This window comes from Dromaius novaehollandiae, chromosome 2 (genome assembly GCF_036370855.1).
Source record: "Dromaius novaehollandiae isolate bDroNov1 chromosome 2, bDroNov1.hap1, whole genome shotgun sequence".
Classification (NCBI taxonomy): Eukaryota; Metazoa; Chordata; class Aves; order Casuariiformes; family Dromaiidae; genus Dromaius; species Dromaius novaehollandiae.
In genome coordinates, this window is record NC_088099.1 from 100,250,882 (window position 1) to 100,257,562 (window position 6,681).

The 6,681-nt window shown below is 42.9% G+C and overlaps 1 protein-coding gene across 4 annotated transcripts in view; it reads right to left on the bottom strand.

The window, feature by feature from the left end:
- PHACTR1 (phosphatase and actin regulator 1) overlaps nucleotides 1-6,681 on the bottom strand; it is a 316,301-nt gene that overhangs the window by 293,747 nt on the left and 15,873 nt on the right. The gene's annotated exons all lie outside the window — the stretch shown is intronic.

The following is a 6,681-nucleotide window of genomic DNA, read 5'->3' on the forward strand; positions in this document are numbered from 1 at the left end:
CTTTGATGATAGCATGGGCATTTCTCCTCTTTACATGACTTCAAGAACCTTTAAACTAACTTTTCCCATGTGGCACTCATTTAAGAAACTTAGGGGGGCATTATTAAGCCAAAGGTCTACAAAGCCAAACAAAAGAGTTAAAATCTCAGATTCTGTTAAGATCTCTCCCCTCAAAACAGAACATTTACATGATGTATACACTGTTGATACAGAGGCATTTTCAGCAACGTCACTTAGCCCTGGAAGGGGCCTATTATCTTAAATAGCCACACGATATGTGTTTGATTTAGAGATCTATTTTCATCACTGTACTGTCTTTCTCCCAGGTTTGAAATGCAGGTGCAGAACAAGTGATGGGTGCAAACCTGATCTTTAGCTATACTCCAAACGAAGCAGCAGTAAGATTAATGGTCACAATTCAATTTAGGCAAAGTGCTGATGCAAGTTTTGGTAATGAAAGCCTGATGGCGAAACAGGCCAAGTGTTCAGGCCCTTTTTTATAGGTATTAAGCAATTCTTTGCCAAAATTGGTGATTTGGGTTCATAAATACAAGAGGATCTCCATGACAATAATCTGAAGGACTGATTAGAGCAGAGAATAGGTGAAATTTTTCCAAGCACCCATTTTTACTACTCTTTCTCCAGAAAGAAATAAAACCTCCCACACACATTAGAAAGCCTACTACTGCATATTTCTCCCCAGTTCTCATGAGTCCAAGCTTTTCTACCTTAAACCTTAAAGCCACCATATTTTTAAAAGCATTTAAAAAAAATACAATTATGCCCCTCAGATTACTGCTTAAATATCATTTCTAATTTATTAACTCCATAAATCCGAAGTAGTGTAAATTCTTACATCATTTTAGGGATTATTTATTTTAATCAAGAAACCATGCTGAATATTTTATTATTGATATACACAAACATGTTGGAAAAATAGGAATGAAAAAACAAGTCCAAAATGTAATAACATTTAAAATAAATAAGGAGATGATTAATTGGGTTAATGTACTAAATCATACGCAAGGATGGCCAGGGGCAAGTTCAGAAACTTCAAACCAGGTTTTCAAATCAAATGATGGGTTTTAGAAAAAAATAAAAATGGATGGAATGGAGATTTCCTGTGGAAAATCCAGTGAAGTCATTTAACTTTATTTTCATATTTTTAGAATTTACCCACCTCAGTGAGCTCTATAAATCTTATTGCTTATTTTACACAGTGACGATATAAAGTGCACAAGTCAAATAATCACTGAAACCTGCTCCTTGATCATAGCAGAAAAACTTTTCATCCTTCTATATAAATCAACATGTATGAGCCTAAGACATGACATTATCTTCCCATTGGAAAGCAAAATCATACATCATTTTACCCTCTGAAAAGTGTTCAGCACAGCTGTAATGCTCTGTGATGGAATGAATAAAGCAATACAAATAATAACAATACAGCAGCTTATCACAAACTGTGAAAAGCAGTATGACTTGAGTAGACTGTGGACAGTGACAGCACAGAGAAAATGGAAGAACCTTTTGGTTTCAACTCTGTGTCCAGTTCAGACTGGGGAAGTTCCTGTGTACAAAGCCAATGGTCACTCTTTCAGGTTTTCTGTGTCCTGGCTTTCCCCCACCAGCCCCTGCGTCACAGAAACAGCCGACTATGACCATTTCCCAGCTCACTAACATTTGTCTCAGCCATTCAGCAGTTTCTGCCAGGACCCTCATCCTTCTTTACGCTCTGAGAATTAATTCTGCTTGCAGCAGCATTTACTCAGGCTGCTGTTCCCCTCCCCCCCCCCCCCCATAATGTGAGTTAATCACCACTGCTTAAGAACAGTAAACGGTACTCAGTTCACCTGTCTCTTTAGAAATCAAGCTGTTTCTTCCCTAAACATGGCAAAATTGTGCACATTTTTTATACCTCTACATTATTATTTACAGAGCCACTCAGTCCTTTCCCTCTCAGCTTTGCTCTCCCAGAACACATTCCAGGAGAACATGTGGCTCCATACAAAGAGATAAAACAGATCTTTCATCATCTAAGGGAAGCAGAGATGTATATTTCTACAGTTTGGCTCAGATCCCTAGCTGAAGTCAACAAACGATTTATATCACTTGAGGATCCAGCCACTTAGATGAGACTGCCAAGTGACTTAAGTACATCTGTGCTGTGCTTCAGGGCTGACCCAGACAGCCACACTCCATAGCTTGCACAGTCTGCAAAACCCCTCTCCAATCAGTCCTGCTGGTACCACTCTCCCCTCTTTCAGAGCCCAGCACTTGCATCGCTCAGGCCACAGTCTTCAGTTCAGTTGCACCACTGGCCCATGCTTTTGAGTCCCTTTTTTTTTTTTTTTTAATCATTTAACACCCAATTCGCCCCCCCCCCCCCCATTTCACAGCACAGCAGCTAAATATATTCCTTCTGAAGAAATACCCCCTCTTTGCTGGCCCATGTGCAGCCACTGTAGTCATTCTGTCCTTATACCTTCTCCAAAGCCCTGGCTTTTATTTCTCTGCTAGTCTTCATTCCCAGATTAAATTTTAAGCAGAAAACCAACTTTGTTCAAACAAAGAATGACATTTGGTGAACTCCCTGAACCATCTCAGGAAGACACAATGGCAGCTGAGATGACTGTGTCTTGTTAAGCGGAGCCAGAAGCCATCACTCTGCTAGAAGCAACTTTGCAAATGACTGCAATATAAGGCTTATGCTTTCTCAGCTAGGAAAGAGTAAGAGTATCTATCCATACACAGAAGCCTGTAATAGTGACTGACAGAAGAAGGGAAAAGAGAGATCCTGATCTGATCAACTCAACATAGTAGTCCCCCCTTCTCTAACAAAATCAGTGCAATTGCAACATAGATATTCCATGCAGTCTATGCACTCCATATAAAGGGGTAGGCAGAAGAAACACTCATCTTGGGTCATTTAGTGAGAGTTACTAAGCAGTGTCTTATCAGTTAACATCTCTGCTAACCTATCAAGCTTGAAAGCCACCTACCATGCATTGCCATTTTAAAAGTAAAATATTTTGCAAACAGTGGCACATAAATTGGTCAAAACCTGTAAATACATAAGAACTTCTAGGATGGCAGAGTACCAGGAGACAGATTATGCTATCAGACAGTTGTCACAGATGGAGGCCCAAATTTTCAGAAGCAAAATCAGGATTAGTTTTTGGATGCCTAAACAAGAAAATTAGAAAAGCAATTTTAAACTCTTTTGAGAAAATGTGCACTAAAAGTTTGCACACTTTTTAATTTTCCAAAGATGGATGCTAAGAGATGGAGTGATGCCAGATTGGTAACCCTAAAAAAAAAAGGGGGGGGGGGGAAGAGAACTAAAAAAGATCAACCAAAAGCCAGAGAGCACTGTAGTATGAGACTCCTGTAGTGTGGCCCTGGAGGAAGTCTTTCAGAACATTAAAAAGTTAATTTCTGTATGTGGACTGATTCAGTGTCAAATATGCAAAAAAAAATCATATCTGTCTTTAGCTTTATGATGTTACGCAGCTACATTAATTTTGGTGGAATAGGTAATTTAAATCCTTTGGGAAACATTATCCTCTTGATATGAGCACATAACTCAGATTAATAGGATTTGCATATGTATAGCAGTAGGAAGAACAACCCTGAGTTTGGAGAACAGCTTTGTATTTTAATCAGTTGGGAAAGGCCAGCAAAAATAGATACTGGGTTCTACTAACTGAACAGCATTTATTAACTCATGCTAGATAACAATTGTGAGTTAATTGATCAATATTTAGAAACAAACATAATGAACAAGGATATTTTAGAAAAGTAAACAAAGTGTGAAAAATAAACAATTAATATAATCTAAAGAAAAAGGCAGGTGGAAGTTGCCTTGTTAATCATTTTAAATCGTTTTTTTCAGTCCAGACCAAATTTACGCTATACCCAAATTGTATAATTAACTCTGTGTATGCAATCTCTCAGTTGTTCAACAATACAGATAACAGCAGTAATGGTATAATTACAACTTACAGCTGAAGTAGATAAAAACCTGCTAGTTCTTAACCAGTGGTTGTAATTAAGAGTGGAGAAGGGTAATATTCACAGCATCTGCTTATGTTTCATTAATAAAAATGGATTTTAAGTTCCAATACAGCAAAGCAGCTGCATGCTGCATCTCAACCCTGACCGTGTCCTGAAACAAGACAATGACTGGGGAATGCAACATGACTTGTGGCAGCTGTAGGAAAGCAGCTCTGTAAGCAGTGGTTGAGCAGCAGCTGTAGATATGGAATGCATTAAATGGAAAGCGTGTAAGGAAGAGGTTATTTCCTGTGCCCCAAGCATCACTTCACTCTTGACTGCATCAATGGGTAGAGGAAACGGCATTGCTTCCTTTCTGCCACCGTCCCCCGGCTTAGGGGAATGAATACACATGCCCTTGTGCACACGCACCCCTGACAGAGAGACAAAACAGGGAGAGCAATGCAATTCCCACCCACGGCGGAGCAGGAGCGACTGCAGCGAGCCGGGCCGCGGGGCGCCGTTCAGCACCGCCGCCGGCGGACAGCGCCCGCGCCAGGGCCGCCCGCCGCGCCCCCGGGCCCCGCCGCCCGCCGCGCTCCTCCCGCGGGAAAGGCGGCGTGGAAATCCGTGTCACTAACACAGCGTGAGGGCCCCTTCCCCCTCCCATCAACAGCGACGGAGCAGAGTGAATGCATGTTACCTGGACTAAGTCATACGCCTACTTGGTGAATTCGCAGGCTAGACAGAAAATAGATGTTGGCAGTGCTGCGGTTTGTATTTTCAATTTTTCCAAGCAAAACGACAGTGACAGCAGCATAATAAAGGCAGCTGTCCTCCAACACTTCCTAAGATATTAAGAGTTATTTGGCATCCTCTATAACACATTAATAACATGACCAACAACTGAATTGCATGTGAAAGTCAAGTAACTTTAGAAATACTTTTTTTACACACACACACAAAATTAAAGACTATTGCTTCTCATAACTAATATGTTTCAAAAGCAAATCCTCTACCATCATCAAGTACAAGCAAAAGTGGCTAAACAAATTTTCTAACATCTATTTCCTTGGTACACATGGCTCTCAGAAAAGAGAGTACTCTTCCTTAGAAAGCAGAAGACTAAATCCAAAAGCTCAGAAATGTAGTGGGTACTATCGGCACGTTTCACTTGCTTTGGCTCACTCACTCAATACTGGTTGCTAAGCAATTTTTTTCTAAAGCTCAAAACTAGTCACTGCCAGATGGATTAATGAAAACACACACTTACGCTGCTTAAAACACTTTTCATTTATATTTCTTGATCCACCAGGACTATTTCTTTTAATTATTTCTTTTAAAGGAATTCCATTCCCAGGTTTGAAAGTAAAGCTCTGCTACATATATTAGAGGGAGCAAGGGAAAGGGGAGGAAGAGAAAGAAGCTAACTGCAATTATCAAATTTTCCTGTGTATTGCAGGAAAGAGGTATCTAGAGACTTGCACATCCTCTGGGATTTGTCGTAGTAAAGACAGCACATCTAGCTCAGCATAGAGATGTGAGGCACCAGGTGCCCTGAAAGTGCCTTCCTCTTAACTGGTTTATCTATTTATAACTACATGACATAATATTACCTGTGACAGCACAAGCCAACACAGGGTTTATCTCAGCAGGCAACTAACCGTACATAGCCTCTTTTTATACACAGACACGGTCCTTCCGATTTCACCTCCTTTTTCACTCCCAGTTCTTTAGAGCTGAGGTGTGGATTTGGCACTGTATTCCACCTTGTGCCTTGAAATGCCACCCAACTTACCTATAGCTCGTTATTTTTTTAAGAAGTCATGACCAGAAGGAAATAACAACCCACCATACAACGTAACCAACCACTCTGTCAACGGCACATCCAAACTGCGCGTTACCCATTACCGAGGGTGCAGTTACAGCCAGCGTACCAGGAGGGGAGGAGAATCTGTTCCATCACCAAACGGAGAAGAGAGCAGATCTCTGCCATCTCCAACTTTCAGCCAGCTGAGAGCGGGGAGGAACAGTGGGGGAGACTGCAGCGTGGCAAGCACGTAACTCCGAGGCAGCTCTCTTCCCCTTTCAGCTGGCAAGGAGTTGACAGGCTCGGCTGGAAGAGGGAGCTGCATGGAAGCCCACCACGCAGTTGGGTCATTTTGTATGCTGCTGGGACGCGAGGGAGGCTGCAGTAGACCTTCCTAGCTACAGCCTTCCTCACTCCCTCCCAGGCAGAGGGCTGGTCTGGCACAGAGGGAACTGACCAAGAGCACTTTCTTTTCCTTTGTTTTTGAGAGCACGCAGGCTCCGGTGTAGTTTACTGCTGACAGAGCACCCAGGGAAAGGAGAGGTCAGAGAAGGAGGGAAAACAACAGGCCTAGCAGGAGAGACACAGGATAGTCACCACGTGCAAATGAACCGCAGGGGAGAGCTGAAGTCTCAGGGGAGCCATGGGGAAGAGGAGGCAGGGAGGAAGCAGAAGCGGTGGAGCTGGGGGACGGAAAGGTCACAGACCTGCAGGAGGCTGTGCCAGGTGCTTGCGAGCGTGGAAACAGAGACACGGCGGTCTCTATTTCACGGCAGTGGGCGCAGGGCAGCACACTCGCCGGGAGCCACGGAAGGCAGCGAGGAGGCCCCGGAGACGGCAGAGGCCGCAGCGGGCAGCGCGGCCCCCGGCAGGGC